The sequence below is a fragment of the Bombus terrestris genome, chromosome 16, assembly GCF_910591885.1.
Source record: "Bombus terrestris chromosome 16, iyBomTerr1.2, whole genome shotgun sequence".
NCBI classification, from domain to species: domain Eukaryota; kingdom Metazoa; phylum Arthropoda; class Insecta; order Hymenoptera; family Apidae; genus Bombus; species Bombus terrestris.
In genome coordinates, this window is record NC_063284.1 from 1795420 (window position 1) to 1806347 (window position 10928).

Sequence of the window (10928 nt, forward strand, 5' to 3'; positions counted from 1 at the left end):
CACATACTGCATATCCTATACCCAACATCTAATACCAATTTCCCATATCTTCCATCTTGTAGCACATTTTCCACGTGGTCTTTTCCACATCCTATGTGCAATATTTATTGAACCATATTCCATATCCTCCTGTATATTTCATATTCTGTTTCCACACCATTCCCCATCCTTTACATTACAAGTAAAACTATCCATTACTCTAAAACCTATTTCCCATGTATCCTGTATCCCGATACATTATAAATTATAAATAAATAAATACAAATACAATTGCAAATACAACAAATGGCCACAAAAATCATTATGCCCCACTAATGGAGTTTATGTGATTTAGAATAGCTTTCTAAATGAATAAAACAGATTTTTCAATTTATTGCTGATTTACTGAAATCATTTTATCAATATACATACAATTTACACGATGAATGTACAGCTTTCTATATTTGAAGCTTCAGTAACATAGAATATGCTTAATTGTACCGCAGTGTACAAAGTACCCTTAAATAACTAATGAATTAACAATCAATGTAACTTAAATAATTCATTGAAATTTCGCATATTTGCAATTTTTTAGTTTACACGTGTTAGGATCGATGAAAATTCGATGTTGTTTCCAATGGAACTGCTCTGTGCATTTCTGTAAAAGAGAATATGAACAAAAAAATCGATTAATAATATAACCTACAAAATCAAGTTAAATTAAATCTGTATGTAGAGTATTATTATATATAATACAAATATAAATTGAGCGATAATATCTAACTGTGTCGTCTTCAAAATAATGGTGAAAACAAGCTACTAATGTGATAATAAAAATGAATCATTTCTACCACGGCCAAAATAACATAGAGCTACATATCTGTAATGAAATAGAAGAAAAATTAGATAATAATATGATGAATAAAATATGTAAATAATTTACTCACCATTTAATATCTGGGAAATATCCAGAAACTTCTTCCAAAGTCATCCATCTATGGCGAAGACTTCGATGAAATTGATAGCGTGCGAAGTTTCTCGATCATTCTCGATCATCCCCACCACTCCTCTTCAAATTTCTCGTTCTAATTACTGCAGGTCAGATATAATACTGAAAACTAGTAAATTCCGCATTTTAGTCAAACAATGAAATTTATTAATTGACTATGATTCCTATACATATTGTCTCTGTTACTAAAATTCACAAAATGAGAGGAATTTAATAATAACCGAGTATTTGTTGAAAGATTTATTCTATATTGGAACATATCATCCATACATAGCACGGTCAATACCGATCTCGCTTTGTTTCATGTAAAAAAGGTGGAAATAAAAATAATATACAACAGACAGAGGGCTCTCCCTCTTTCTCTTTCTCTCACTTCCGGTCAGACTCACAGCGACGCTCACCGTAGAGTCGTTTTTCTATCATTTACTACTTCTCTTAATTTACAAGAATTCTTTAATCCAAATTAGAGATCTGTACATATAATATAATTTAATTAATAAAAAGGAAAGGGAGAGAAATTATTCCTAGCACACTGTTGCTTGCTAGATACAACAAGAAAAAGAAAATATCGGTATTTGTAATAGTGTATCGGTACCGATTAAAATAATGAATTAATAACAATGAAAATACAATTTCTAAATTATATATTTTACACGAGGAAATATATTATATCTATATATATATATATAATTTTCGAATTTCATTCGAATATATGTATATATAATATATTTAAAATTAAGAATTATTCGGAAGAGAAATAAATTAATATACAAAATGCGAAAGAATATTTTCCAATTTTTTAATATTTTCGGAATTATTTGGACGCCCAGTGTGTGTTCAGTGAGAGAAAGTAAAGAAGAGAAAGAACATCAGTCGACTCGATCAAGTCATCCAATTAATCGCGAATAACAATATGGCTACCTGCGGTCTTCCGGTCTATGTACATGCAACGGGTGATTTCTTTATTTTCTTTATTTTTCGTATAACGATTATACCTGGAGGAGATATGTACACGTTTTCCCTCCTTTACATTCATTTTCAAACCATCATTATTATTTAATTCAAGAAAGACTTTTTCGTTCTGATATATTGAGGAAGAAAATACATTTTCTGATGAAAGAAATTTAACTTTGGCGCTGTAATTTATCTCACACGTTGTTTTAGCGAAAATTTCGTGTCTCTTTTAATATTTGTCAAGTTTATTTCAATATCTTCATTGAAATCTAAAGTTTTATTGAAATTAGCATTCAAATTTCGCGCCATTATCAACTTCACGAATCATATATAGTTCTATATCTTGCAATTATGAGTATACGTATAATTAGTGCAAAACAATTCATTGTTCAATCAGGGAACATATATAATTCATGAAAAATTGTTTTTCTTTCAGGCTTTCTCGAATTTGATTTCAACTCACAGGCAGAATATCTTGTTAAATAAACATTAGAAACTAAAGAATAAAATTGAAATTCCCAATTTGCTTCCCGTTGAAGCTCTCGTTTTTCTCTATTATAATGTTTTTCTCAAAAAAATAGTCATCTCTTTACATTTTTCTCTCTCGCTTTCTCCTATTAATCTACACCCTGATGCCCATGCATAATCGATTTATAGTGAAATTTTTTTATTGCGTCCACGAGGTCGGATACGTCTTTGCAGTTATTATTCTTTTTTCCCCATTTTCTTTTTTTCTCTTTCTCCCTCTTTACCCCAGAAAAATATATATGTTTATATACATGTATGTACGTACGTATGTATGTATATATGCAATATGTATATTTATATACATAACAGAGTCACGAGATGGAAACCGTCGACAATAGACGATACTTTTATTTTTTATCTTTCGCGAAATAAGTACCAAAGTAAATCCGTCGTCCTGTTTCGTATTCATATTTCGATTTGTCATTTCACGGAAATGTACAAGTAATAAAATATATTTACGATTGATAAAATCCTTGAAATTGCCAGCAATTTTAGTTCTTCGTCTACTTCTCGTATCTTTTTTCTGTCCATATTTAATATATCTTTAAACGCTACGGATGTGAGTAATATGAGAAAATTAAGATGGCGAGCAAACATGGCGTCTCAATAGAATCTAACCTCTAAAGAAACTAATGGAGAAATAATTTTTATTAAGACTTTAAAATTAGGTGAACTATTTCTTTTTTGTTTTCTTTCTGTTAAAAAGGATATTCATGTTTACTTATACCTCTGCCTGCGAGTTTTTTGCTTAAATGGAAATTGTTAACATCCATTCGTCCCTTGTGTCAATTTACGAAAGCTTTGTTCCTTTCATTTCTGATCAAGGAATTTTACAGCTTATAATTACTCATCTTTTCACTATCGGGGCATTTCTATTATTTCTGTCAAATTAACACGGTCTAAATTTTCAAAAATTCCATTGTTACAGTAATAGAATTTTCCAATTTGTAACTATTTATCTGAACTCAAGTTGACACCAATAAATTAATTGAAAATATTATTTTAGGAAAATGAGGGACGAATGTGAGTTAAATACGAAGTATACAATGTGACGCAAAGGTCTGCACACGCACGATATTACTATTATAATTTTTCTATTTGTATTGATTTGTATATCGAACATTCTCTTCTTTATAATTTTCACTGTCAGAAAAATGTTTCCTACGTATAAAGATTTTTGCATCACCCTGTATAAGGGATTCAACGTGAGCAGACATCCTCCATGGTTTATGCAGCAACAATGAAACAAAGAAACAAGGGAGGTGGGGATACAATGTACAAAGCTAATTTACAAAGGTGTCGTTCGGTTACCCTCTGTATTTCACGGCTCGTCTCGCGATTCTTCGTCCCTGCTTCTTTTATATGTACACAATGCACTCTCTTTGAACTCTATGGCTTCTGTGATTTTCTCTGTCTCTCTCCTTCTCACTCGCACACCACGCATTCTACGTTTATGTTTATTCCTGCCTTCTTATTCTTACATAATAAACGCATTTCTATCGCCATTCGCCACTTCGTATCGCCAATCGTCTGAGAAATCATCGATTATAAAATTGTTGCCCCTCGTCGTCCGCCATATGTAACGCTCCCCCCATCGCTTCTCTTTCCCCCATGAAAAGGCTTTGCAATACTGTGTAAGAAAAATAAATAGCTTCGTCTTCTTTTCTCTAGCGCTCCTTCTCTCTGTTATTAAAATAAACTTTGAACGTTTCTTGGATCTTTCTTTTTCCAGGAAAAATAAATATACTTTAACGATTCAATAGACTTTGTTGTTGGTGCAGTTTTTTAGGTTAGAATTCAACGTGGAAATCATGCGGCGCCCTCTTTCCTTATCTCTGTTCTCTATTGTTGTACTGGATGTGGGGCACGTTCGTTTTGAAATCGCTCTTCCGGGACGATTTTGTAAAATTATTGTATGCTTGGTCAAAACTGACGAAAGGCTTCCTTTTAAAGTTCCATCTTTTTAAAACTTGAACTCCTTTTATCGAAGTTTCTTTAAAATCTCTCGAGATTTGTTTCTTAAAGAAATTTAAGATTTGTGTTCTATTGGATTTGGAGATTGTGTATTTTTGAAATCCAAGTTGAAAAAATTAACGTTTCAGAAAAGATGGCAGATTTCCCTCAAAATCAGAAATAAAGAGGGACATTCTTCTCGTTCGTTATGACTCTCACAGTATTGCATATAATAAATGAAATTTGTGAAACAAGCAAACCTTAAACAAAATTTGCCATTTTCTCAAAAAATCGGTGCACTCGAACTTTGTACCACTCGAAGATCGAACTTGCGTGTTTTTCATTAAACATCGCAAGAAAAGTTTGTTCTTACACGTATAACGTGACGTAATTGCACGTTTTTAATTCCTACTATATAGAATTCGAGAACGTCCCAAAAACATTGACTCGTAATTTTTGTATATATTTTGTACGTAGCTAGCTACATACCTTTTTGAATAAAAGCTGTTTTCCATTTAGTCGTTCGTTTTGGGACACTTCGAGTTCAGAATAAAACGGAGATCTTCTGAGATCTTCAGAGTTTTCTTCATAAAATTCTGGATTCTTTCTATTCTTAAATCTTGGGCAAGTGCAAAAATTCTGACGATTGAATTGTGATAGAATACCACTATGACAGAGTTGTTATTCACACCGGTTTATATCCGAATGATTCCAAAGTTATTTTCGGAAGGTGTTTTTTTTTACTTTCTTTACTTAAACCTTTTGGTATTTTGTAAATTGCAATGAACCTTGAGTAATTTCCTCTTCTAATTTCGCGATTTAATACTTTTATATTTCTCTGTTATATGATTGTTGTTTATTTTTTAAGGGAACCGACAGAATTATCGCACTTACTTGATAACAGCGTTGTTCGCGCGGCGCAACTTGGCAACCGCGCGTTGCCAGTGGTTCTCAGCCATTCTTTCTCGAATCATTGCTTAGGGGGCACTTTCGATATTAACTATTGCTCAAAAGATGGAAGTTTATTTGAGTTGATCTCGTGGCATTTATTTCATTCCTTTAAAATAACTTATCTCAAATAAAACAGTAACAAATTTCCTTTTGGTTTCCTAGAAATCAAATAGCAAAATCAAATAATTTCTTCGCAAAAAGATAATTTCAGTAATTTTGTAATCCTATAGTAGTTTCGGAGAATACCCAAAAATAAAGTTAAAATTGCACGATACTTGTAAACCTTCAATAAAAAAAGAAGCTAAGAGAGTTATACAAAACTAAAATAAATTTCCATAAATCTTTTTAGTTTTTTCGGATAATTTTTCGAATTATTAAGAAATTTAAACGTCAGGGATACCAACTAACTCGAAAAAGGAGTCAGCCCCGTGGAACACAAACTGGCAACAACGGTCTTCGGTTCTTTCTCCAATATATTTCTCGCCTCGTTTCCTCGCAAAAAATACACATCGATTTTTAAAAGACAGATACATTATCTCGTAGCTCCTCCCGTCCGGTTTCGTCTTTAACATCTGTCGCTCGATTTTTGTAACTATACATTCAGGATTCGCGTTTCCTCGTCGCCTCTCACTCTCATTCACTCTCATTCTTTTCATTTGCTATCTTTCATATGTTTTTTCCCATCATTTTCATCGTGCAACACTGTATTATATGCTTAAAGACTTCATCGACATCATTATCATCGTTATTCATCATCATTTAGCAATCGTTAAAATTATTGTACATTATTTAATTAGTAATCGTTAGAATATAATATTGTTGATGTACATGTGGCTCCACCATGTCCATTGCGGAGAACGCGTAAATTACTAGACAAGCGCGAACATGGGGGAATCCAGCTTCGTTAAGAATATCCGAATTGTTCCTGGAAAATTACTCTTCTATCGAAGAATTTCTATCTTTTAACCTTGTTTCTTTTTCTCGTATTTTGGAAATTTTGGGCGTTACATTCTTCGGATATTCGAAGAGGCTTCCTGGCGCCACAGTCCATATAGTTGCAACTACTTTTATAGGTAAGTTTCAGTTATCAATCCCGGGATTTTTAAAAGCAATGTTACGAAATTACAGAATTGCTTGGCAATTTTTGAAATGTTGTAACTTCATAATTTTGCATCTTCACAATTTTAGGAATTTGCGATCTTGGAATTTTTTAATTCTACAATTTTTTTAATTTGTGGTTCTCCGTTTTGCAATTATATGAAAGTTACAAATTTCCCCACAATTTCAAACATTTTCAATAGCATACAAATTATTCTGTAATTCCATTAGTTACCTATAATGTATCTAGGGAATTTAATCTTCACGTATTTCTTTCAAATCTTTAAGTCCCTGATTTCTCGTTCTCCCAAATTTTCAAATTTGCGAAATCAGATAGACTGGGACGTTGTTCGCGCATGCCTATCAAATATCTACGTCATGTAACTTCTATTAAATGCACACGGGCGCATTAAGACGAACCGCACCGCCGCATTGCCAATTCACAAAAAATCTCCCTGCACCTGCGCGACGAAGTAGTTTTTCCATTATATTTCATCTTCCACGTTGTTTTTCTTTTTCCTCCCGTTCATTCTGGGCGGAGTGCACACCGAGTCCCTTTCTCTCCTATCGTCCAATCTCAACCACTCTCTACACACGCATACACGCATACATACACTCGTCCACGCTCAGTTCCGTTCGAACAGAACTGCTAATTGTTGTACATACAAAGTATCGCTTGCCATTTTTGTTAATTTCGCGCGCTCGCGCGCGCGCGTTTATATGTTGTATACACACGTGTGAGGTTAGTGTTGGGAATCGCAACGCGAACATATCCGCCTCGAAAATGATTTTTCCCTCTTTTACAACTCTCTTTTCTTTAATCACAAACGAACAAATTCGTAACTCGATAAAAATTCGACTAATCGAAAATTCGCCTACTAAAATTTTACCAGTGGACCGTTGAAGGTTAATTAATAATTTTGTAATTGCTATCACGTTCCACGAATAACGCCAAAAAATTGCAACGACGTGGAAAAGCTTTGCACCAATCGGCGGTCCTAACCTCGAACAATTTTCAAGGACACTCGTCTACCGAAATCCCTCTTTCTTTTTATGTACATAATCTTTTCTTGGCTCGGGTGTCCCATTAAAAAAATTCCTACAGCCGAAAACACGAAAATTTCGAGATTAAGAAACCGTCGACTCTAAGCAAATTCGAAAGTTGTTCCACGCAAATCGTTCGAACATGTCGCGGGAACGCTTCGAGCGTCGAAAATGAGGAACAACGCCGCGAGAAATATTTTCCTTCAACGCGAATACGCCTCTAAAAAGAATTTCGAAATACAATCGAATTTAACAAATCTAACCTACTAGAATCACAAATGTTTACGCAGAGTGCCCCTGCAAATTCGATCATTAATTTTAATTTAATTTTTACTCTTATCCCTCTTTTACCGATATGAAGATGTCCGCCATTTTAAAATGGCGCCTTTATCAGCGACATCATCGATGTTATCGATAATTTCTTAAATTAGCTTTCTTACAAACAACTGTCCGATCACAATGGCGATTTGATTCCCATCACTGTACGCAAAATACCGTGTAAATGTGTGTCTGTGTATGTGTCTGTGTATATGTGTGTATGTGTGTGTGTGTAAGCATGTCTGTATTTGTCTGTGTGCAACCTAGCGAATATATAATATATTGTATATATATAAAACGCTCCAAATAGAAATAATATTTCACTAATTATTAATCGAATACGGAGCAAAAGAACTCCTGTCAAGTTTGTTCTTCTCGTTTTCTTCGTTAGTATGCGATTTGTTTTTTCTTTTATCGTTTTCTACTAAAACGTACAACAATAATTTTTTTCAGTCTAATACATTCCAAAGCACCAATTCGTTAAAGTCTCGCAATCCAATATGGCCGACACGGTCGAGTGTCTAACAGGCCATGGCTTCCTTTTTCTCGCGTTTCGTTTCGATGCACGCGCTTACACCTACTTAAAAAGGAAAATAAGAAGTGAAAAAAAAAAAAATGAAAAGAAAAGTAGAAAAAATGATAAAAAAATTGGATAGCCAAAATCCTACGTGTCCATCCTTGCTCTCGACTTAATTTTTACCATCTCACCCCGAATCCTCGGTTTAACAATAATTTCGTTACGTTACGATTAGTATGTATAGTAATTATCGTTACATAGTTGCTAGTAGAAGATACGAGACGCGCTTGAGATTTGCTCTTCGTATGTTTTTATCGAACAAGCGCACGCAGCTTTGAACATCGTGTGAAGCACGATCGATCGAGTTCGAGTTGATACAGTTATATAGTTGAGAGGACTAAAAATTTGTTTTCTTTCTTTTCTCTCTTACGACTAGTAAAACGTAGATTCGAGTCAAGAGACGAATTTACAAGCTAAGAAAAAACGCATGTGCTCGTAGCTCGATTTTGTAAAAGCTAGTATAGTTGTCGTAAAATTTCTAATATAGTTGGTAATGGCAGCATATACTTGCTTCAATAGTCGTGAAATCCGTTTCGGTTCTCGACGACGAAATATTTTATACTTTTTCAAGGCTCACGATGATCGATGGTATATAGTCGTTAGTATAGTAGTTCTTAACTATAGTTAATCATCGTCGAATATCGATTACGCGGTTCGAAATCAAACGTTAACCGATCGCAAACGTCTCTCGACGGTAAAAATATCACATACACACGAACAATAACGATTAGTATAGTTGATGGAAATGTTCGAACTACGAGGAAACGACTATACTTGCATCTATATAACGCGATTCGATTTATTTAATGAAATTATGACGCGACTACGCAGAGAATTTCCTGTTAAATCGAATTATATGCGCTCAACTATACTTTGCACCCGATTTAGAGCACCGTAATTATGGTTAACAGTTAACTATAGTTACGTGTCTTTTCGATAAATCGCATATACCAAAAAATTGTCTTTTAAATCGAATTACACGCGCCCAACTATAGTTCACGCTCCAAGTAACTATAGTTAATAGTTAAATATAGTTGCACATTTTCCTAAATTTCTTATTGCAGATAGAAAATTTCGCACTAAATTCAATTATGTATGTTTAACTATAATTCATACCCGAGATACGGCTGTCTAACGATAGTTAATAGTTAACTATAGTTACGTATCTTCTCAATAAACCACTTATTCAAAAAATTTGTCACTTAAATCGAATTATATGCGCTCAACTATATTTCACGCTCGATTTAGAGTAACTATAATTAATGATTAACTATAGTTGTACATTTTCTCAACCATACTTATTCCGGATATGTTACTCCAATCAAAAATGGCTAGCTGCGGCCTAATATTAAACTTGAAACAACTCCGAACGCTAACTATTGTCGATTAGAGACCAACTATAAATTATATCGACCGTACTTAATTTTATTTCAATTTCACCAACCGCGTTTTAATAGTTCCACCGCGGAGATATATGTATTTTCGTCCGCAAAACTCGAAGGTAAAATTTCAAATCGAGACAACCATATCATCCAACGACAACTATACCTTTTCGCGATCGATCGATCGTACGTGTTTGTTTTCTTTGTATGTGTACGCGTTCTTCCTTTGTGTATGTGTGTATCCGCGTGCATTCTCTGTGATACAAATACAAATGTTAGCGTTAAGTGTTAATAATAATAATAATAATAATAATAATAATAATAATAATAATAATAATAATAATAACAGCGGTAACAGGAGCAATAATAGTAATAAATAGTAGTAATAGTAGTAGTAATAGTAGTAGTAGTAGTAGTAGTAGTAGCAGTAGTAGTAGTAGTAGTAGTAGTAGTAGTAGTAGTAGTAGTAGTAGTAGTAGTAGTAGTAGTAGTAGTAGTAGTAGTAGTAGTAGTAGTAGCAGTAGTAGTAGTAGTAGTAGTAGTAGTAGTAGTAGTAGTAGTAGTAGTAAGTCGACCGGGTGCACATCCGACGAGGGCAGGTCCTACAGTGACAAACAATGACGGTACTCGTTTTAAAAAATTTTCCAACAGTTTGTACGATCATCAGTACTATACACAGTTATTTTTTCACCATATCGCGTCATTTTTCTAATCCTGTTCTCAACCATTTTCGACACGTTTTACCATCACTATACTGTTCTTCGTATACGCCTAGCAGCGATGTTATTCCATTTTTCTTTTGTTGTTTCTTTATAATAAATTATAATAAATCAATTGTCGAGTGGTTTGTTGACAGCAATGGTTGATAGTCGATACGCGTGATGAAAATTTTTGTACGTTTTGGTGTTAGTAGTGGCAGCCCCGAAAATTTTGTTAGTCGTTTATCGTTGCAGTTATAGTCGCTTGTTAGAAATGATAGTGCATATACTTTGTTATAGTGATCTTATATGAAATTCTTATGCAACACTGACTTATTGCCGTTTTACCGCCACAATTGTTTTCCTTCTCGAATTTCAAGCACGAATTTTACTTCGTAAATAAATTCTCTTCAAATAAATGTCAGATCTTTCTTAGA

General features: G+C 33.7%; 1 long non-coding RNA gene across 1 annotated transcript; it reads right to left on the reverse strand.

The window, feature by feature from the left end:
• Positions 1-361: 361 nt before the first annotated feature.
• Positions 362-10157, reverse strand: LOC125386511. The gene is made up of 2 exons (XR_007226742.1): positions 927-10157; positions 362-637 (listed from the first exon to the last, which is right to left on the reverse strand). It is a non-coding gene; the product is annotated as an uncharacterized LOC125386511 (long non-coding RNA).
• Between the last annotated feature and the right edge of the window lie 771 nt (positions 10158-10928).